The sequence below is a fragment of the Crocodylus siamensis genome, chromosome 4 (assembly GCF_052110815.1).
Source record: "Crocodylus siamensis isolate JL-2025a chromosome 4, ASM5211081v1, whole genome shotgun sequence".
In the NCBI taxonomy this organism is placed as follows: Eukaryota; Metazoa; Chordata; order Crocodylia; family Crocodylidae; genus Crocodylus; species Crocodylus siamensis.
This window is the reverse complement of record NC_143398.1, coordinates 161059318-161082717: the sequence shown is the minus strand read 5'-3', so window position 1 is coordinate 161082717 and position 23400 is coordinate 161059318. Positions and strand designations below refer to the sequence as shown.

At 48.6% G+C, this 23400-nt stretch overlaps 1 protein-coding gene across 3 annotated transcripts in view; it reads left to right on the top strand.

Moving 5' to 3' along the window:
- SP6 (Sp6 transcription factor) overlaps window positions 1–23400 on the top strand; it is a 49177-nt gene that overhangs the window by 13610 nt on the left and 12167 nt on the right. Inside the window, exon 1 of one of the 3 annotated variants that reach the window (XM_090044628.1) lies at window positions 23037–23225. The exons of the other annotated variants lie outside the window; for them this stretch is intronic. The gene's annotated coding sequence lies outside the window, so the exon portion shown is untranslated. Of the gene's footprint in view, window positions 1–23036; window positions 23226–23400 lie in introns of those variants that run through there. 3 annotated transcript variants of the gene reach the window in all.

Below are 23400 nucleotides of genomic sequence, written 5' to 3'. Positions count from 1 at the left end.
TCATCAAGTCCAGCCCCCGCCCCAGGGGCAGGAAGTTAGCTGGGGTCATAGGATCTCAGCAAGATAAACTCCCAATTTTCTCCTGAAGGTGTTCAGTGTAGGTGCTGGAATCACCTCCGATGGCAGGCTATTCCAGACCTTGGGGGCTCAGACAGTAAAGAAATTATTCCTTATGTCCAGCCTGAAACAGTCTTGCACGAGTTTATAACTGTTCGACCTCATCATCCCTTCGGTTTCGAAGCAAGGAGAAGTCAGTTGCATAGAACTGCACCCAAACTGGGCTTGGGTTTTTATCTTGTTTTGGTGGGGTGGGGAATATTCCCATTAAGATAATGACTTCAGGTTCTATCTGTACTATGTGAGGGGAGGGAGAAGAAGGAGAGCTAGGGAATTAGATTGCTCTTTGGTTTTAGACTTCATACATGTCAGAACGGTCAGTGATTAAGTGGCACAAGCCAGGAGGCCTTGAGTGAAGTAGTAAGTTGCCTTGATGAAAGAAAGAGGACCCATAAAGGAACTTTTCTAAGCTAAAGAGAAAAGGACGCAGCCACATGCAAATCCATGGTGTGGGGTGCTCCTGAAAGTAAATCTGATAAAAGCAAGCTTTTGCCCCTGCCTTCCCTTGTGTAATAGAAACTCTGAAATATAATCATCTGATCTCTTTTCAAGGAGTAGGGGAAATCAAGGGCTTTCTCTGCATACTTGGAGAGCAGAGTATCAATATTTTGTACAGTGAAGCCAATCTCCTGCCCAACCAACAGCTGATGCAGTGTTTGCATGGCCACTGCTGACCAGTCCACCTTCACGGTCATGAGAAGCTGCTCCAGCATGAGCAGTGTTCTAGAGAAATGGCAGAATCTCCAGTTCTGCATCCAATATTGTTATGCTCTTGCAGGATAACAGACAATTCTGTTTCCCAATCTGCTCTACATTGGACATTTCCCAGTCATTTAGGGAACAGAATACAACATTTCAAAAAGGGCCCAAGCATCTGGATTGCATGTGTAAATAAATGTAGGACCAAGGTGTTTGACCATCAGAAGGGGGACAGAGGAGTCTCCAGAAGGGCTTACCCACTAGACTATCTCTGTAGAAGGGAAGGGCCAAAAAAGGAAATAGACTCCAATATTTCTGGTGAAGTGTGTGCTGGGTGAAGAGCCCTGCCTTCTGTAGTACTGCCTGGCCACAGTACACAGATGCATATCTGAAGAACAAGTCCTTTCCCCCTACCCATGTCATCCCACCCCAGTTGTTTGTACCATTCCTGGTCACCCAGGATAATAAGGGATTTGCTTCCCAGTTCTAGACTACTCTACTGAGAATGCAAATAAAGGGGGCCATATGGCAGAAAATATCCCAATGTGACTGGAGCTCTTCCCTTTTACACATGCTGTTCCTTGAGCACAAGACCAGGATAGTAGGTCAGAGCCAGGCCTGTAAGGTGCTGAACTGGTTGGAACCAGCCCACAAGGTGCTGAACTGGTAGCTGGGACTGCTTGGTAGATGGAAACTGGTGCTATGTGATGGCACAGAAAAGCATGTCTGTCCCATTGGTGAGGAGAAACTCATGCATTTCTCATTAGACGGTTCATTTGACTCTACCCATCTCTCTAACACTGTCGTGGACCCATGAGGAAGTTCATGATATAATGAAGATAAACACAGTGGAGCAAACAAAGAACTAGAGGCATAAGGGGCCATTGCTTCTTTGGCTAAAGCATTTTCATTTCTCTAATACTCATTATGGATACCACACCTCAAAGCACTTCTGAGACACCTGCTCATTCCCACGTGATGTAATGGTGGCCTTAGGGTTGTTAGGACCCTGGGCAAGACAGTCATTTGGGGCCCCTTAGAGGCTTAATTTTAATGAGCCACTTCCTTGCAAAAACTTCACCCACACAAAATTTGAGCCCCTAAAGTGTGGGGCCCCAGGCAGTCACCCAGTTTGCCCTCCCCTAAGGCCATTACTGCCTACTGGGCCTGGCAGCTCCTTAGAATGAGGGAAAGTGAGGCTGTGCCTCCCTTACAGTGGCAAAGAAGGTTGTAGGCGTCCCTGAGCTGGCTTGAATCCAGCTCACATGGACTTCAGTGCGGGCTGTGCAAGCCTGTCTGGAGTCCTGGGGATGCTCTCTGAGGCTGAAGCATGCACCATCATAGTTTCACTGCTATAAGTACTTGGATTTGTAAGACTGAAGCAAGCCCAGGTATGTACCGCAGTCACACCTCTGACAGCAATGTTGACAACACTGGATTCACAGGGTGGGGTTAAGTGACTATAGAAATAGAACCCGAGAGTCCAGAGTGCCCATCTCCAGTGCTTTAGGCACATGCCCTTCTCAGATCCAAGAACAAAAACATTCCCAGTCCTGTACACCTTTGCAGGGGAGTGGGGGAGTCACACTGCCCTGAACATAATATAGGGACAGTCTTAGAATCACAGAATCAATGAGTTGGAAGGGACCTAGACAGATCTTCAAGTCTGACCCCCTGCCATGGGCAGGAATGAGCACTGGGGGTGGGAGGGGTCATAAGACCCCAGCCAGGTGCCCATCCAGTCTCCTCTTGAAGATTTCCAGGGAAGGTGAGAGCACCACCTCTCTGGGGAGCCTATTCCAGGCTCCGGCCACCCTTACAGTGAAGTAGTTCTTCCTAATATCTAACCTAAACCTATTCTCCCTCAGCCTGTGGCCCTCATTCCTGGTGACTCCAAGGGGGGCCCTGGTGAACAGACTTTCCCCGAGTCCCTGCTGCTGGCCCCTGATAAGGTTGTAGGCAGCCACAAGATCCCCCCTCAGTCTCCTCTTGCGGAGACTGAAGAGAATTGGGTCCCTCAGCCTCTTCTCATAGGGCTGGCCATGGAGGCCCCCAACCATATGAGTGGCCCTTCTCTGGACCCTCTCCAGGTTCTCCACATCCCTCTTGAAGTGCAGTGCTCAGAACTGGACACAGTACTCCAGCTGCGGCCTGACCAGTGCCGCATGGAGGGGGAGCAAGACCTGCCTGGACCTGTTATTGATGCCCCTGTTGATCCACGATAGGGTGCAGTTGGCTCTGCCTATTGCTTCATCGCATTGGTGACTCATATTCATTCTGGAGTCAATCCTGACTCCAAGATCCCTCTCTGCCTCTGTGCTGCCGAGAGGGGCAGCCCCTAACCTATAACCATAATGCTGGTTCCCTCTCCCCAGGTGCAGCACCCTGCACTTGTCCTTGTTGAACTGCATCCTGTTCAGGTCCGCTCACTTCTCTAACCTATCCATGTCTGCCTGGATGCAGTCCCTGCCTGCCGGTGTATTCACTTTACCCCACAGCTTGATGTCATCAGCGAACTTGAACAGGGTGCTTTCCACACCCTCGTCCAGGTCGCTAATGAAGATGTTGAACAGCACCGGCCCAAGGACCGAGCCCTGGGGGACTCGGCTGCCCACACCCTCCCAGGTCGACATTGACCTGTCCACCACCACCCTCTGGGTGTGCCCCTGGAGCCATTTGTGAATGCCGCAGTCCCTCAGCTTGCCCACCAGAATTGGGTGGGACACTGTGTCGAAGGCCTTCTGGAAGTCCAAGAAGATGACATTGACTTTCTCCTTCACATCTAAGCTTTTTGTTACCTGGTCATAGAAATGTGTATATCAGTAGAAATTAAGCATGAGTTACTCATAGGGAGGACTCAGGATTCTTCATAATGTCCTTAGACAAGACTGGTTGGTGGTTTAGTTTCCTATGTATATTAATAGAATTAAACTACATTCCTCTCGGGAAGTCTGCAGGGTCTGATTTCAAGGAGGTCCTTGAGTCAGTAAGAAACAGCCAATAGTTAGTATATAGTATACATAGAGCCAGGTGACATTCTTCAGATGAATAGCTTCTTTGCTGAAAAATGTAATTTCTGGGTGACTGAAACTATTTCCAAATTGGGATCAAATTCATTGAACAGTTTAAGTAAAAAATGGTGGAGTGAGGGGAAAGGAAAATTCAGAGTTGTCAAAAGATTTCATGCTGATGTTTTCAAGAGGGAATGTTTTAACTCTTTTCTTTCAAAACAGGGTTTCAAGGCCACATTTTTCTAAATGATATTTTAAAGCATTACAAATAAAAGCTTTGTCTACTCCCACATGAATTTTTTGGATAGTTCTGTTTGAGTGAGACATCTGAAACTTTTTTGGATTGCCCTGATATGTAATTTTATTCTGGATCTTTTTGGTTGTTGAGCAACTGAACTGAGAAAAAATACAGGTTTTTTGGTTTTGCACAGCTCTCTAAACACTTTGTAATGGAGGAAAAGATTGTTTAGGTCTATTCTGAAGATAAGGAAAGTGAGGCTCCAGAAGGGGAAGTGATTTGACCAGGGCCCTTTATTAAGTCAGTGGCAGGGCCAGGAGTAGAACACAGGTCTCTTGAGTTCCAACCTAGTGCTCTGTCTAGCATATACTACCTCTTTTTGCCCACCTGTACCTAGTAATGCACTGAAATGTGGCAGGTTTTCTCTTCTTTGTCACAGGCAATTATATCCAAAGCTGTTATAGGCTCTAGGGCTGATCTTGCATTCAGAGACCCAGCAGTAAACCTGGAGTCACTCCATTTAATTAATTACAAACACACAGGACTCAGAACAAAATCAGGCCCAAGCCAAGCAAATCCTTCCTGATATCAAAAAAGACTGCTTGAATAAAAACTCAATGTGGATTTCAGGATCCTCACATACTCCAGAAGCTCCTTAAGATCAGAGTCCCTGGGGCAGCACTGGTGGTGACATAGAATGGAGGCTTGAGCCTAACAAGGCAGCCAGCTCAGCTGCTGTGAGAATTGGATCTTTGTGACCCAGTAGGGCTTGTATGATTCAGGGAGTTAGAAGCGATCACTGCAGAGACCAAAGGCTGACACGTGGCACCTATCCATCAGGGATAATTTAGGGAGGATGAAGCCAGCACAGCCAGACAAACTAGCTGGCCCACTAGTTCTAAGGGAAGGAGTTTAGTTTAGTGGATAGGATGCTGGATTGAGACTCCAAAGACCCCCTGCTGCTGGATGATGGGCGGCCTGGGGCAGGTTGTTTCTCTTATTTGTCTTTGGGACTATGCTAGGATAATGATGAGTAGCTGTCAGGTCCTGCCCTATGTTAGTAGCTCTGCAGCTGCAGGTGCCCTCAGTGCCAGGCAGTGGACTCTACAGCTCTTTCTGAGACAACGATACCAGAATTCAGGGTATATCTTAAGGCCATTTGGATGGAACTTTGCATCTTCCTGGGGTCCTACCAAAGTCCATGATACTCCGCAGAGGCTTTGAACTCCACCTGGATGGATACAATATCAGGTTCTAATTCAGGAAGAGGGTAAAGTCACCAGTGGAATTTACTTGTATTTCTTTTAGAAGGACAGGCAGCACAGTCTAGTGAGCAGAGCATTAGACTGAGACTAAGGACACCTAGGATCCATTCCTTGCTCTGCCATTCGCCTGGCACTGGGGTGAAGCATTTTCCCTCTCTGCCTCAGACTCCACCCCCAAAATACAGTAACTGATACTGATCTGCTTTGCAAAGTACAGTAGGCATGTCCACATGTGCACTGATGTGCCGTAATTACGGTGAATTAAGTATACTACCTGGAATAACAGGTACTAAATGCATGATAATCAGTGCAGAAGTGCCGGCTCATGTCTTTTAAGTGATGCTAATGCACAGTAGAATAATTCTACTGCACATTAGCACATTAACATGACTTTCGCTATGACAAGCTAATATGCAGTAGAATTAGTCTATTGCACTTTTAGCATGTAGATGTGCCCAGTGATAGCTACCATTACATTGTTTCTAGAAATAGGCAACATTTTACAGGAAGTCCAGTTGGTTTCCTTACTTTTAGAGATCTTGAGACACAAAAGTTCTATTAAGATGATCTTGTCCAATCAGTAGTATAACTAAGGGTGGGGGGGGTGGACAGACTGGGACACTAGCTCTGGGTGCCAACTTAGAGGGTAAGCAAAAATAACAGCTGCTGCCACTGCTATCCTAGTCACTGTGCTGCTGTCCGAAGCACAAAACTGCCCTGTTGTGCCGCTGTGTCCAACCCTGTCATGTATAACTCAACTAGTGACTCCTGCAGTGAATCCAGCTTTTTGGGGTTAGATTAGAGCCCACTGCTTTAAAGGCTTCTCACAGCTGAAAGTTTATCCCATCCCTGGAGGAGCTGTATCCCTCACTGTTAAACACATGCCTCTGACTTCTCAGGCCACACTTGTCTGATTTAAGTTTTCAGCACTTAGATCTTGTTAGGCACTCATGTTTTGTAAGTATAGCCCATTTTACTTACACCCAAACAGCAGCCACTTTTACCTTAGGCTGAAGACAACAGCAACAGAGAAAAAACAAAATTCTACAGTAAGGAGGTAGAGTCCAGTGCATGTGTGTCCTACCGTAGCAGGCCATCTGTCCCCCTGCAGACAGTTTTTCTGGGGTTTCTTTAACCTCAACAGCATAGACCTCAGTGCTTTAAAGGGGTAAGACTCTGAAAATAAAGATATCACAGATCCATTGCCACTGTGGGCATTATAGTGCATGAAACAAGCCTGCCAAACAGCACACAAGTGACAGCGTCCATGAAATATCAAACTGTTATCTGTAATGTTTGTAAGTTCCACATTGCAGCTCAGATGGAGGTTGGACTAGATGACCTCCTAAGGTCCCTTCCAACTCTAATTTCCTATGATTCTATGCCCAGATTTGTCACTTTCATGAAGGGTGATGTAAGTTTGGCAACTGTTGATCCTTCCAGATCATGGTGTATGTGTGTAAAGTCACCCATGCCTTTAGTGTCCATGCCTAGGCAGGAGGTTTTTGGAGCAGTGGAGGCCACCCAGACCCTCCATCCCTGCCACTGAGTCAGAATCCAAAGGCCAGACTGAGTCCAGATATTTGGTGCCTCCATGGCTATATTTGTATACATGTCCTGGAATTGAACCCAGGTCTCCTGTGTGGCAAATAAGGATTCTACCATTGCACCACAGGGGACTCCAGTGACTTTAGTAGCAACAGCAAAAACTCACCCTAACTTAGTGTTGGGTCAGAGCCTGGTGCAAGTAACTGGTGACTTCACTGAGCTTGGTCGATGCATTTGTGAGTGTGAGTTTTTTGGATGATTGGGGACTGGCAGGATTGTGCAGTGTGAGGGTACAGAATGCTTACCTAAGTGTGCATGGCCTATGCATGACGTGTGTGTGTGTGTGTGTGCATGTGAGTGTATACATCTGGAGAAGACAGACCATGGACTGCCTCAGGGATCTATGCTTTCTCTGGCCTTGTACAACTTCTACACCAATGACCTGCCATTTATGCAATGCCAGTGTTGCCTGGGAGCTGAACATCTACCTGAATGGCCAGAGGCTGAGGCACGAAGTACAACCTGTCTACCTGGGTGTGATGCTAGACTGGACGCTGGGCTATCATGAACACTTGAAAAAGACAGCAATGAAAGTTACAACAAGTAACAACCTCCTTAACAAACTGGTTGGGTTAGCATGGGGTGCAAGAGCCTCAAACTTAAGGATGTCAGCTCTTGCCATCTCATACTCTGCAGTAGAGTACTGCGCACGAGGCTGGAATCAGTCATCATACACCAAACTCATTCATGTGCAGCTACATTCAACAATGTGGATCATCTCAGGAACGATTCGATTGACCTCTCTACCATGACTCCCAGTCCTGAGCAACATTGTTCCCCTTCATATCCAATGGGAAGTTGCAACTAGCAAGCTACTGGAGAATATCCAGTCCAAAACAAGCCTGCCACTGTATGATGATCTCTTAAATCCACCTGCTACACGTCTAACATCGTGACACCCACCATGGTCCAAACTTCTGCATCAGGACTGCATTGCAGAGACCTTCTGCTGTGAGGAATGGAGGTCAACATCACCACTGAACAAGTTCCTTATAACAGATCCTACAGTCTGCCCACCTGGCTTCAACCTGTCACGCTGTCAGTGAGCCTTGCTGTATAGGTTCCAGATAGGGCAAGGTCTGCATGGCCAGCCTCCACCATTTTGGTCTTCACAACAACCCAGACTGTAGCTGTGGCAAAACACACACAATGTTGCATATTGTCAATGACTGCCCACTGACTAAGTTCAGTGGTGGATTACAGGAACTGTACATGGCCACTGAGGATGCTACTGCATGGCGATTACACACATGCTGACTGACTGAGTGTGTACACCATGTGTATGTGTGTGAGCAAGGAAGGGGAAAAGGATGTGTATCTGTGTGGCAAGAACCTAGTGCCCTAGTGCATCACTTTTGCCCAAAGATCTGTGAGATGGTAACACTAGGCTAGTTATAGGTGTTATGGATGTTGTCAACTATCCCAGCCCCACCCTGCCTTAGACTTTGAACCTGCAGGCCCAGTCCCATTGCTTCAGGTAACTTGCAGCTACTGGAGAACAGCTCAGCTGGAAATGGAAGCTGGGGATCCTGGGATCTTTGGCTTAGGGGTTTTGAAATATAAGAATGCCTCTACTGTGTGCATATTCACAAGTATGCATCTGTGAGTGACTGTTGGTACTGGAGCTGATGCCATGCATGCAGCATGCATTGAAGGGCTCAGTGTGCAATGCAGTTGATAAAGCATGAGCATATCAGTGGGACTCACTGTTTTGGGAGTAAGTGATGCTGTGGGTCTGGGTATGGGACGTAATGGGGCTGATGTGGTGTGTGAGTTCAACAGTAGGCTGTGTAGTGGGAATAGGTGGTGCCAATGGGTTTGTTCTTTCACCAGCTCTAACAGTTGCTCTAATGAGTTCAGTTTCTGTCCACCAGTGTCCTCAGTAGGGTCAACACCCCTCGTTCAATCACAAGATGGAGTCTCTGACTTGCACAACTCTGCTGGGTGGAGTGGACCTGTGCTGCTCTGTTTATCCCACTGTTCCAAGAACCAGTCGCTCCAGGCAGAAAGCATGGCTGGACCACCCGTGGGTGTGAGTGTGCTTCCCCAGTGACACCTGGGTTTCATTTTTACAGCAGTGCCTGGTGCCAGGTGTCACGATGAAAGGCTCCCCGGTGCAATAAGAACAAGGAAGTGAGTCCAAACCTATGCTCAATTAGGGCAATTACAGGAGCTTCTTAAGCTGAAAGTTGATCTCCTTGTTCAGGCCTAAATCATTAACCATTGTTAATGATTTCTTCGAAGAATTAGAAAGTGGCTGGCAGCTCTTGTTTCAGTGCTTGTAACCCAGGGAGGGTGTAATTTACAAGTGGGTAATCCAGCTCTGGTGGTGTCATCTTTGCCTGGAAGGGGTGCTGACATCACGCTGCTTGGATCCATCACAGGTTGAGTTCCCTTTGATCGCGCCTATTAAACAAACCTGTTCCCCGGTTTGGCTTTCACAATCATTATTGGCCTTTCTCTGGCAGCCCAGTGCAGGACCAGCTCTGAACCAGGGTTTCCGCATACTGTGGGCTGGGAACCACTCTCTAAGGGCACAGTGTGAGGACAGCCAGCTTTGCTGATGGGCTGCGATGTGTTCGGTGTCGCACAATGAAACCATGGCACTTTTACTATCCATTCTCCTGCAGCTCTTGGGTTGTCTGGGGCACACTGGGGTAATGTCTGGGACATTCTGTCATGGCCCTGCAGAAACTGTTCTCACAAAACAGAGCATACAACAGGCTCTACAGAAGATTGTGGTTGTTTTGCCATTGGTTCTTGATGGGCAATTTATGGAGAGAGTCATTAGGCTGCATTCCCCATTTCTTGACAGCTCTTGGGTCATATCCTCAGTTCATGAAAGCCAGCACTGACTTCAATGAAGCAATGCCCATTTTCACCCTCTGGAGAGCTGGCCCATGAATAGAGCTACCCTGCATATATACCAGCTGTCATTTCCACCAGTGCAACAAGAGAGTAAAACACTGAGATCAGAATACTAATGCTTTACTTCTGCTCTGTGCACAGATCAGGCTACAGAGAAACTGTGCCCCTGAGTAGGTTGGGGGGAGGGAGGAGCAGGAACCCTCAGAAGAATCATGGACCACCCCCCTCCCCGAATTTTTAAAAAGCAGTGACAAGTTTTGCAAAGCAATTGGGGGTTCATGGAACAGTCTTGATGCTTAATCTAACACAGGGTTGTTCTGTGGGACATGATGTCCAGATGCAATAGGTAGAACACTGGAGAGGAGCCAGGAGATGTGTGTTCCCAGCTCTGCTCCTGAGTGAGACCATAGGACCGTCACTATGCCCTCTTTGTGTCTCTTTTTCCCATCCCACTTATTAAGATGAGCTCCTCTGGGCAAGGACTGCCTCTGTCAGTGTGCCCATACTGTGCTTTGCTCAATGGGGCTCTGTTCTCCTTTGAGGCCTGTAGGTGTTACTTTATTATCTATAATTATATAGAATTTCTGACTCAAGGGTAGCTTGTACTTTGCAAACATTATAAAGGTTCCAAGGGTGAGATCCCAAATTGCCTTTTGCCCCGTGAAGCCCCAAGGAACTGAAATAGTTTCCTTGGTGTTTTTCCAAAGTGCTCTAAATTTGGCAAAGCAAGTTCTCCTGTCCCCTCCCTGGCTGGCAGCCAGGCATATTGGACACAGATAGGGAGATTAAACAGGCATAATTAAAATTGAGCTTGAATTATTCAAAGCCATCAACGCGCTTTAGAAAATGTTAGGAGAGGCCATTGATGTTGGAAAGGTCAGAACCTGAAAGAAAGTCATACTTCTGGTGATAAATGCTACCTTGAGGCATAGCATGGATTATGAACTGATGAGAGGGAAGAGCAGATATCCCAGGGGATATTCCAGAGATCTGTGGGCTTAGTTAGAAAACAGAAATCCCCTTGTGGACAGAAGGGGTCTCTTGCAGTTTTCTCTTCAGAGGCCATCTGCTGAAGCCATCCATTCAGGCTGGGAGAAGAATGAACAGAAGAATATTTTGCTGAGGGGTGAGCTGTGCTGTGCTGGGCCACTAGCATTTTGTAAACCAGGACTGGAGATCCTTCTCAGAGAAGTGCTGGAGGGGAAGGTGGGATGCAGTGCAGCCTGAACCTTTCTCAAGGCCTTGCCATCACTGCTCAGTGTGTTTGGTGAAGGCTGTCCATCAGCTGGGGCCAAATTGCTGTAAATCAGGATGCTTAGCTCTTCCTTTCAGGAGCTCCACATCCAGCAGGATGGGACAAGGTGGGATGGGGGCGAGAGAGGCCATTCCCCACCTCTCAGGATTTGGGAAACTGCCGGGAATGAGAGGATAAGGTCAAGGTCCTGCTACATTCAGAGGCACCAGACATAGTTCTTACTCCCCCCTGGCTTGAGACTGCAGCACCAGGTTGAGAACCTAGAGCATGTTGAATGCTATGTAGACTCGGTCTCTGCCACCAAGACCTCCCACACCCATTGAGGAGGCATAGCGACATACAGAAGTTAAATTAGGCTTGTGGTTCTGCAAAGCAAGGCCTATATGGGTACAAGGACCAGAACACTAAACCTCTCTTTCCCATTTCTTGTTCTTCACTTTTAGATGTAGTAGGAGACAATCCCAGCCCAAAGACCAAAGAGCAGAAAAAGAGGGAACAGTGACAGCGATTTACTCAGAGTCATGTTACAGGTCAGTGGACAGGACCTTGGTCTCCCAAGACCCATGTCAGGGCTCCTGGCCAAAGCTGAAGACTACTAACTGCTTTCAGCCTTCTCATTGGAATGTGCCTCAGACTTTGGGGCTGGGGTGAGGAATGGAGATGGAACTTGAGGCCAAGTCCAGGTCCCTCAGAATCTGAACCCCAAATGACCCAGGAAGTGCCTTGAGCTTTATCCCATCTATTGCCCAACACAACCATGATGAAAGTTAGGGTAGGGCTAGGATTCAGAGTGACCCAGACAAATTGGAGGATTGAGCCAAAATAAATCTTGAGGTTCAACAAGGACAAGTATGAAGTCCTGCACTTAGGAAGGAAGAGATCCATGCACCACTACAGGCTTGGGACCAACTGGCTAAGCAGCAGCTCTGCAGAAAAGGACCTGAGGATTACAGCGCACAATAAGCTGGATATAAGTCAACAGTGTGCCCTTGCTGCAAGAAGGCCAATGACATACTGGGCTGCATTAGTAGAAACATTGCCAGCAGATCGAGGGAAGTAATAATTCCCCTCTATTCTGCAATGGTGAGGCCACATCTGGAGTACTGTGTCTAGTTTTGGGGCCCCCACTATAGAAAGGATGTGGAGAAGTTGGAGAGAGTTCAGAAGAGGGCAACAAAAATAGTAGGGAGCTGGGGCACATGACTTATGAGGAGAGTCTGAGGGAACTGGGCTTATTTAGTCTACAGAAGAGAAGACTGATGGGGGATTTGATAGCGGCCTTTTAATACCTGAAAAGGGGTTCCAAAGAGGATGGAGCTGGACTGTTCTTAGTGGTGGCAGATGACAGAACAAGGAGGAATGGTGTCAAATTGCACTAAGGGAGGTTTAAGTTGGATATTAGGAAAAACTTTCTGACTAGGAGGGTGGTGAAGCACTGAAATGGGTTACCTAGAGAGGTGGTGGAATCTCCATCCTTGCATATTTTTAAAGCCCGGCTTGACAGAGCCCTGGCTGGAATGATCTAGTTGGGGATGGTCTTGCTTTGAGCAGGGGGTTGCACTAGATGTGACCTCCTGAGGTCCCTTCCAATCCTCAGGTTCTATGATTCTATGATTGTATGAAAAAAGGGTTCCAGAGGTTTGGCTCGAACAAGCCAGGGAATGAATGCAGAGGAAACCATCATGGTCTAAGACTGGGGCTGGGAAGAAAGACTGTATATGGGTGTCACAATGGATCCCAGCAGGGAAGGGGGTGAGGTGGAGTAGTTCAGTGCCTCCTACGCCACTTTCACTGGATTTGGTGGAAAGCAGCAGGGGCACAGGCTGTGGGATATTCTCCTTGATGAAGGATGGGTTTCTCCACTGCTATAACTGCTTTCCCGGCTCCCTCCATGCCATGCCGTAGACCCACCTTTCTCTTAAGGACAAGATGTCCTTGGGTGTGCCTTGACTTTTCTCTCCCTGCCTATGGCCAAGTAGCTGGGCTAGGCTGGGCTGGGCTGGAGCTGCTCTGGTAGATGGAACCTGGCCTCTCAGACCGGTTTGTGGAGGCACATAGGGTGGGGTGGGATCTGAAAGGGGAAGGGCACATGGTTGTGGGGGAAAGGGGAGACAGGCATGGAGAAGGGGACAATGAGTGAATGGGTGTGAGAGAGAGGAAGAGAAAGGAGGATGGGTTGCTGGGTACAGTTGTGGGGGGGCAGGAGGAGAGAATGAAGAGAGATCAGGGAGGGAGAAGGAAGGAATATGGGTCAGTGCGGGCATGGAGAGGAGCAGCAGGATGGGTTGGCAGAGATGAACAGAGATAAGCCCCTCTATATATATAACAGGACCCCTCATGCACACCTCTTCTCACCTTCACGGGACTCTCATGGTCACCACCCCTTGGACCAATGAGAACAGGAATTGCTCCACCATGGCCAGCAAGGACCATCCTGCCTAGGTCAGCAGCAACAAAGGGTCAGCTGAACCTCAGGGTGGAGATGTGGGGAGTGGGGTGGGGATGTAGGAAGTGGGGTGGAGGTACTGATCTCTGCAGATCACCCTCTCTCCATCTGACACACATGTGTATGTTCCCCAGATGCTGTAAAGTGTTGCAGCATTGCAGTCAATGGGGCTAAAGGATTTAAACCAGCCCTTCTCCTCACTTTCCCTTACAGCTTTCATCGCTGGCTTGTGCTGGGAACAGCTTCCCATTGCTACCCCTTGGAAGGGGTTCAGTGGTCGGCAGTGAAATATCCAGGCATGTCCCTCCCCCCATCATGGGAGCCCCTCTATATTGAGTTGCCTCCCTTCCCTCTTGGCTGCTTCCACCCAGCTGCTCACTGGGGAGCTTCTCCCAAACAATAATTAAAGGTGTGTTTTTTGGGAGGGGGGCAGGGAGGGAATTTAAGGAAGAAGAGAGGTCCCTCCCCTTGCTGGAGGGCAGATCACTTCAAAAGGACTCCTGGCTCTTATGAAACTGAAGGCAATTTCCTCTTCTGTCATAAAACAAATTGTTGTTTGTCAGGAGAGCTGGGTTTGCCGGCACTGTGGATGCCATGTGGGTGCGTGTCCCACAGGCCAGGAGTGTGGGGCAGGCAGTCTGGTGTGTGACTGTGTGTGCATACATACATATGTGTATATATACATTGGCAGCAGAGGGTGTGAGGCAGATCAATGCAGTGATCAAAAGCAATGCGGAGGCTGGGTGTGTATTTATGTGGATGAACACATGCACAAGAGCAGGGATGCTGTACAGAGCAGCAGTGAAGACAGCTTGAAGAGGGGGGGTGCATGTGTGTGTTTGTGTGTGTTTGGGGGATGCAGAAAACACCTCAATGCCCAGGCTCTGTGTGTGTGTACATGCACAGCATAGGTGTAGCTGTTTTCAGTTAGTCACCTTAGGCCTTGCTAGCAATGTAGTGGCAGGAGCCGGAGCTTGACATGGGCTAACCAGCCCATATTCACTTAGCTTCTCAGGCAGGCGCTGTAGCCTGCCTGAGCTCTGCACTGCTGTGGCTAAACTGCTACTGGTTCCTGAGCTAAACATGTTTAAAGCGAGCATGAGCATGACTGCTGGTGTGGCCCCTATTCAATACAGCTTCTGCAGCACAGGGTCCCTAGCCTTCAGCTTTGTCTGCCCCCCAGTAGCTTGGCAGGTGCTCTCTCTCTGTCTCCCCCTCGCCATTCTACCTCCTTGTCCTCAGCTGCCAGGTCATTACTCCCAAGCGCCCCTTTCTCTGTGCCACCCAAGTGACTGGGAGCAATGTTTCTGTGACTGGCCTAGCAAGATGGGAGGCCCAGGTAAGGAGCAGGGTGTGTCAGTAGGGCTGTGTATGTGGGGAGTGGCAGAACAGGGCAGGCTATGGGCCAGGAGTGAGGGACGCCGGCACAGCTCTGCTTATGGGGGGACCCCAAAACTGGAACAGACAGGGTTGTGAGCCAGGCTTGACGGGTTGCAGCAAGGCTGTGGATGAGGAAGTGCCCTGAACTGGAATAGAAGGGGGGTGCAGGTTGGGATGGAGGGACATCAACAGAGCTGGGGGAGGGATCTCTGGTCTGGTATAATGTGGTGGGGGCTGTGGGTAGGGATCAAGGTGCATTTGGCAAAAGTTGTTCCCGAGAAAGGAAACAGAGAACAAATTACAGATCCCAAGAAGGAAGCAAAGTCTTAAAGTGACGGAGAGGAGGAGGAGGAAGGGATTTGAGGAAAGGATGGGAGACCCGGCGGGTGCTGCAGACAAGAGTCTGGGAGTCTGAGCCACAGAGCTGCTTCCGAGCCACCTGGAAGGGCTCTGAACTGCAGACTTCAAAACCTACCCGCCTGCAACCGACAAGGCGCCGTCTCCTGGGGAGGGAGCTGGAGATGGGTGCTGAGCACAGGATTTTGCTACCACCAAACAAAAGCGACCTTGAGGGGGAGAGGAAGAGGGGGAGAGGAACAAGTACCCAGCTGCTGCTAGAGGTCCAGGGGGAAGGAGGGCAACAGTGTGGGTTTGCCCGACTGCTTGGGTAATTGATATGAAGAGATAGGTTCTGCTAAGGCTGTGATGGTTTGTAACTAACCAGCGTCAGGTCAACACTTTGGAAAAGGTTAGGAGGTATCATGGAAATTCATGGACATAGAATTCCCCAACAAAGCAGCTGAGGTCTGCTCCCAAACCCAACTCTTTCATCCCCAGTCTATCAGTATTTATCACTTTCTGGCTTGGAGAGAGATCGGAGCAGAAACACTGCTGGAAGCTGCATCTAAATGGGGGACAGCAGCAGGTCCATATCCCTTCCTGAAGCAGGGCTAAGAGGGCAGCAGGGGCAGAGCCCTTTCCATCCCTATAGTGGAGCTGTCCAAAGTAGTTTAGAATAAGAAGGCATTGCTGTGTGAGTGTGGCTACAACTGGGTGGGACATGACTGCCTGGGTCCAGGTTGAGGGGTGAAGGCTGCTCCTGACAGTGATGAAATTCTCCATTGTCCAAACTGCAGATCTGGTCCATCATGCAGATCTGGTCTGGGATGGCTCCATGGCCTTGAGCTCCCTCCCTGAAGGCAGCTCATCTTTTCAACCTAGATGCAGGGACTCATACTCTAGCTTGGATGTGTTGAAATCAGCTCAGGAATGTGGGGTAAATTGGGTTTCAGCCACTCTCCTGCTTTACATTCTGCTCAGTTCCTAGGACCAGCTGGAGCAGGCCTGAAGCTTGACATTAGGTACAGCAACCTGAGGGCTGTTCTAATGTATGCACACCTGTGCAAGGGGCAGTTTTGGATGCCGGGATGGCAAGAAGGTAGGGTACTTCTGTGCTACCAAGACTGCTCCCTGCTCAGGATTAAATTGACTTTCTGAGGCTGTGTACAGCAGCCAAGCTGACCAGAAAATTTGAGGCCTTGATTCTGAAAGGGTTGAGGGAGTCTTTGAATTGAGAAGGCATGGAAAGAGAATACAGCTGAGAGGCCCTGGAGTAGAGAATGTGGGGACCAGAGATACCATTGCAAGGAGCCATTTTAGCCGCTCGATGACACCTATGCTATTGTTTGGTAGCTCCATGAACTTTCTTTCCCCTGCTCCCCTCCTTTTTGTCCCTTGACCCCCCCTCTGCCCCAACCCCATCGCCAGCAGCTCTTGCTTCTGTCTCTGCACAGTGAACGGCTGGAGCAGAACCTGCTGCCTAAGCAACACGGGAGGGATTGAAGGAATTTGCCTCTCGCCTTGTAATTTATGCAAATGGGCTCTGTAATTAGCTGTAATTTCAAGGCACGGCTCGGTGTTTCAGACGCTGCTTGGTGAGGAAATGCCCCCACGGTAATTCTCTGGCATTAACATTATTTACACCACCTGTGTGGTCTCGGCAGGCACTGAGCCTCTAGTGCTAGGGATGGGAGAGCAGCCCTGAGCCTGTCTCTTCCGGGAGACTTGTGCAAAAGTTCCTGAGAGGGGAACAGGTCTCACTCCAGCGCTACCCATCCTGATGCCTTCATGTAGGTTCACAGCCATTGGGCTGCATTAGTGCAGCTCCACTGATTATATGAGTCTGCAGCACGGAACAATAATAAAGGCAAAAGACACTGGTCCTGCATTCCCGCATCCAGCCCTGGCCCAAGCACTGCCAAGGGAGGTTCAGTCTCACTTCTGTCTGAGCTGGGAGGAGGAAATCCCAAGCTCCATTATGCTGGGTACTGGTTGCTTGTCTTCTCTCCTCCCCAGAGGTGGCTGCACTTCAGCAGTATTGCTTGTATCTAGTTTATGAAGGGCTATGTGACCCTCCAATCCATAAGCTACATGGCAGGTATCAGCCCTTCAAAGGGTGGAGTGATGGCAGTGCCATTAAGGAGTCTTAAGATAGCTCTGGAAGTGAGAGTTTGAACCCTGTTTTGGATCATATCAGAGGATGCCCCACCCCCCATCGCAGTTGACTTGGCTGTAAATTGCTATTTGGCTGTTGGGAAGCCAAAAGCAGTCAGATGTGACAGCAACCACAGCTCTTTTATGTCATTGGCTACAGAAATTGGTGTGCCTTAGCCACACTAGCCACATGGGCACTAGGAAGGGGAGACCTCAGACCCTGAGCAGATCTTTGTTTTCTTGCCTAGGCATTTAGCTATCACATAGAGCTGGTACATTAAACTCCTGGCCCTAGGGAGACAGTTAGTTGAGTCCATCCAATTTGGTGTTAGGGGCCTCAAGTCCTTTCCCCAGTTCTTATTAGGAGAGGTGGAATGAAGGGGTCAGGACTCCTGGGTTCCCTTCCCAGCTCTGGAAGGGAGAGTACAATTTCATAGGTAAAAGCAGGGGACAGGAGCATAGGACTCCAGTGTCCTGTTGCTCATTTTGCCATATGTTGTGTGACTGTGAGCAATTCCCCACCCTGCTCTGTGCCTCAGTTTCCCCACCTAGAGAATGGGTGTCATCATCATCACCACTACCGATGTGGTGAGGCCCTTTGAAATTGGTGGATTATGTGTGCTAATGCTGGCTTTTTTTGGTGCCTTACTGGGACCTGTGACCTCACCCAGATCTGCCGGTAAACTACTATCCAAAGTCAGAGCTCTCCAACTAATTGTTGTTTCCATTCTCTGCACTGGTGTTTGGGAGGTTTGGACTTCAATGCCTCTCAAAATGAGCATGTAATGGAAGGGTTTTAACCTTGGGGTAAAGCTATAAGCACTTTTTATAGCTCTTCTTGGTTGCAAACTGGAATTACAGGGGGGCTAGCTTCCTCCAGGCAGTGCCCTGACCTGTTAGCTGGGCCTGCAGCTGTGTAAGCTTCCTCTCAGCCCTGCTCCTGGCCCTTGCCAAGTGTGATATGATTTTTGGCATGGAAAGACCCATCTGCAGACTCACAATAAGGGCCAGGTCCTGCCAGTTTACAGTCCACTCTGGTAATAGGACAGGAAATCTCAGGGATCTTCCCCGCTTCCCGGCGCTCCCCTCTCCAAGGAGAGGAAGCCCCCAGGGCAGCCCCTTGGAGACAAAATCCCTCTTTCTTGTGGGATCACAGGAACTCTGATCCCTTCAGAGCTTTTCCCAGCCATGCCAGCACTTCCAAGATTGTACAAAAAGCTCCCAGTTCAGAAAGGATTTGGCAAGCCTAGCAGCCTCTCCACTTCCCTGGACAGTGTCTGGGTCCCCCTCCTGGCCTGTGACATTCTTCCCTGCACTGCTGCTTTTGGAAGTGTAGTGCCAGCTCTCCAGTGCACATCGTGTGTATGTGCTGCTCCCCAGGGAAGTAAGTCCTTGATAGATAGAGTAACTCCTTAGAATCTGTGCAGGATTAAGTTCTGGGTATGCATGTTCATGGGGGCAAGGAAGGGGCTTGTAGAGGGAATGCCTGTTACCATCCCACTTCATGGGCTGTCATAGGCAGAGCAGGTTTCAGGCAAGGTCTGTGTTTGGAGGGGCAGTATCTGGAAGGAACCAAGGCACTCAGGGAATGATGTCAATGTGTCAGTAGGTAGCACTTTTCCTACAGCTATGAAATGCAAAGAGCCGGTTTAGCACTAGGGTGCGTTCTGCTGCTTGAGGTGCCATGTGCTGGAGGAGACTGAAATCTGGAATTGCTTATGAGCAGTGAGTGTGCCCTAACACTTTTTGCCAGTGGTAAATCTCCATGTGGGCAACTGCTTTCTGCCTTGGCATGTTCCGTTTGCAGGCTCCATTGGTTTTGGCAGTCTTCTGAGCTTCTTGTCCTAACTTGCTGCGTTGTGCGAGGCTGTGAAACAGTTGCTGTGCTCTACCCCAGCAGTGGCTGCATTTCAGAGGCTGGGGAGGTGATTCTTGTGTATTCTTTGGGGTGAAAGTTACATTAGAAAGGCAAGAGGGTATGAAAATGAGGAGAGTTCTTTTTTTTTTTCCTAGAGACAAACGAATTCCTATGCAGGCCAGGAGGGTAAAATTCAGCCTTGATACATGCGACTTAGTCACCATGTACATATGTTTATGAAAGATGCAAACATGTGTCCCATCTCCTATTTTTCAGAGCCTGGCAACCTAGACGGTAAACTGGAGATTGTAAAATATATATCCAGCTCTATTCTGGGCTTAATTGGACCAATGCAAATCAGGAGACACTCTAATGGGCTTAACATGACATAAGAGCAAAATCACCCTGAATTTTGCTACTTGTACTTATTTGATGGGCCTAAAGTTTCCAACCAAGATTGGGGCCTGGTGTGGTAGGTAGGCACTGTGCAAGCACCCAGTAGAAGATGTCCTCTTGCCCCAAAGAAACTTCAGTCTAAATAGATAAGACTGAAAGAAGTACAGGGAGGGGAAGTGACTTGCTCAGGGGCAGATCCAGCAGCAGAACCATGAACAGAACCCAAGCAACCTGAGGCCCATATACTAATGTTTCAGCCTCTGGGGCCATAGTTATATTGGAGTAGCCCCCAGCTAGGTGTAGTAAACACGACTCACAAATTCATGTGGGAAGAGAGCGGTAAAAGGGTTAATTCTGAAACCCCCTTCTACCAGCTGCATTGCCAGCTTGGGCTGCAGTCCCTACTTCCAGTCTCAGTCTGGTGTATGCAGAGTAGGGGGGGGTGGGGGGGGGGCTCAGCCCCTCACCTGTTGCCTGTCCGTCCTAGTTCCCATTGTATATCAGAGGGGGTCCAGGGTGTGGCTGGGCTGTCTGGCTACAGATCTGACGTGGGTTCATTGGGATCAACAGCCTTTCATCTCCCCATGGGGTTTTCTATCAACCGTCTTTTTCAAGTTAGAAGCACGCACCAGGTTATGTATATGGGAGGAGAACACCTCGGTCTGGTGCTTCTGGGACAAATCCAGACCAGAACCACCTCAGACACGGTAGTGGGGGGAATTCCAGAACAGCAGACAGTATTGCTATCATTTATAACTGATTACACTCCAAGGTGTTTCAGGCAGGGCCTCTGTCTGCATATGCCTGTATGTAACAGTGTCCAGCATAATAAACCCCAAATCCTGCTAAAAGGATTGGGTCTTTTGGGTATTATCTCATATAAATATTAAATATAAAAGGTCTCAGTACTGCCTGGCTGTCTGTCCCGGGCACTTTACAGTACAAACAGAAAGACACAGGCTTTGCTATAAAGAGCTTATAGTTGAGCGACAGATGCATAAAAGGCAGGAAGCTCTGGAAAATGCAAGAGGCATTAATGACTTAGCTTTACAGTTGCTGACGGATGGGTTTGTTTGCTCACAGACTTTAGCAGTCCAGGTGACTTCATTGTAAGAGGGATATTGCTCTTGCCTTAAAACCTTCTTCCATTAGAGCCAGTGATGTGCTCAGAGGTCTTCTTCACCAGAACTGCCACTATTTGACATCCTTCTGTTAGGAACATTAAGGGATGAAAACAGGGGCACCACTATTAATTCTACTGAAATACACTGTCCTTTGGGCTGAATTGCATAACTTCATTGTTTCCTAGATCAAAAGGTGAGAAGGGACTGTTTAGTGGTCTAATCTGACTTGCACTGCCACTCAGGCCATCAATTTCCACTTTACATTGAGCCCAATAATGTGCCTGCTTAAGAGCCACAGGAGTCAACAGAAAGTTTCCTATTGGCTTCTGGGGGCTTTGAAGGAGAGTCTACAAGAGGTCATTCAGAGGGGGTGGGATGGGGAATGTTCCACATTTCTAAGCCTGAGGGGCTTGGACACTGAGGACACTAGCATTGCCTTTGTCGTCCCGTTCCCCACCCCCCAGCTCTTATCTGTGCCATATTAGAGAGTGTTCTTGGTGTTTTCAATGTTGTTGAAGTGGTGATTTGGGGGATTCGCTCAGTTAACAATTGCATGTTAACACAGGGGACTGGACTTTATGCTTGGGGAGGGGAGGGCTTTTAGTCCTTTGTTCCTATTCCTCCTAGGAGGGGTACCTCTCATGTTTAGTGATTCTCACTGCCATAAATCTATAAGCAGCTGCTATGACCCCTCAGTGAGGTGCATTCCAGGTAAAGAACAACAGGTCCCTCCTTTCATCTCATCCAGTGGAGTCTGTTGGAGCTGGGTGAAGTGCAGTAGACCTGTGCCTTTGTATTCAGATGGGAATGCCTCATTTGTTCACAAAGGCCAGATAACAAAGAGGTCATTCTGGTTTGCTGTGAACTCATGTGACCTCTCAGAGTGCAGGGGTTGGAATGGGGTCACTTGTGTTTTCCTGGGGGCTTTCTCTGGGAATACCAGGTGCTGTAGGGGGTGTTCTCATTACCTTTACAGCTTGCACCAAACTAATCTGTCTTTGGCAGGGGGGATGCTGTGATCCGGAGTGCGGCTCACCTGCTTTATTTATCACAAGGGATGCTAGTCTGAGCCGGGCAGGCCCTGCAGCCTCTCCCTGCCTTCCGCTCATGTTGAGCAAATTCTTTTTGGTATTGGTTGGTGGAGCCGGAGCGTGCTCCATCCACTCCATGCATTGACCTGGTATTGCAGTGCTTCCAGGACCGGTGCGGGGAAAGAAAAAAAAACAACCTTTACAGCTGGGCAGATTTTTGTTGACAAACAGTAAGTTCACAGAAGACTGGAGTTTTGGAGAGAGCCCAAATTATAGGGAATTTAGACAGGTTTCAGCAACCATTCTTGAGCTGAAGAAGTGGCGCAATTGTTTGCAAGGCAATAAGACACGTTGTGTTGGCATTTGCAAAATGAAATGGTACCTTTCAGGTTTCATTTTAACATCTTCACGTAGAAACTCTTTTGGCTCCTCATTCCAAAAGGCATTTTTTGCTGAAAACCTGACCAACATTTAAAAAATAAGAGGTGAAGCAAAAAGAATAAATAAGCTTGAGACAAAGAGAAATCATTTAATTTTGGGGTGAATGAAATTGTCTAGTTCTATCTATCTATCAATTGATAGATCTATCGATCTATCTTTTACAGCATCCAAACGTACTGAGTACGTTATGGTACAAACAGGAAGCTCTGTCCCTACTACAAAAATCCTACAAGCAAAATGCTGATGTGTAAAAGACAGGCAAGAAAGTACTCTGAGGTCTTAAATGGACATCACTGTAGAAGTAAACACAATTAATTGTTGCTGTATTATAATTGTATATGCTTTAAGGTAGGCAGGTTCTGGCCTGTCACTGTGTCTGGACGGTGTATTTCTCAGGCATGGGTCATGACATTCTCTAAGCCTTCCTGCCCTGGATCCAAACAGTGGTTGTGCACTGATCTTGCACCCTGCCCGAAGCTCCCTTATTGCTACTTGTGTATTTGCAGCTGTCAATAAGCCCAGGTTTGGAGGAGGTGGAGGAGGGAGAAAAAAAAGACAGAAAAGGAAGCTGTTGTTTCTTTCTTCTTTAATTACCCTCTGTTTGTGGTGTCTGCTGCAAGCTTCCCATCCCCTCCCTGCTCTTTCAAGGGAGAGATCCCAGAAGGGCAAAGGCTTCTATCAGCCACTCTGTCCCTGCCTGGAAGGGTTAAAATCATCTGGGGCAGGTAGGAGGGCGGAGCTGGGAAGGTGGGGAAGGAGTGAAGGGGAGAGGGTGAGAGCTTAGCAGTGAGTCACTGAGTGTTTGCTACACTCACCTGGACTAGTTCTCCCTGACACACGGTGCTCAACCAGACGATCTCTTTGGGGACTGGCTCCGTTCATCAGACTGGCTGCACTGAGGATTTTCCTTTGCGGAAGGCAAAAAGATTCGCCTAACAAACCAATGAGGAAGGACCTGCAGGGCGATCGCAACACCTACCAGCCTTTTTAAATCCGTACGTACCTGAACTTTAGCCCAGTTCTTTGGAGAGCTCCCCCCAAGGGATGCTAATGCATATGGGTTCGGGCTCACCAGCCACAGCTGGATTTAGTGGCTCTGCTCCTGGAAGCAGGTGATCTTAGAAGAGGCACTTCCCTGCCCTTCTCAGGACACCTGCTACTGTATCTTCA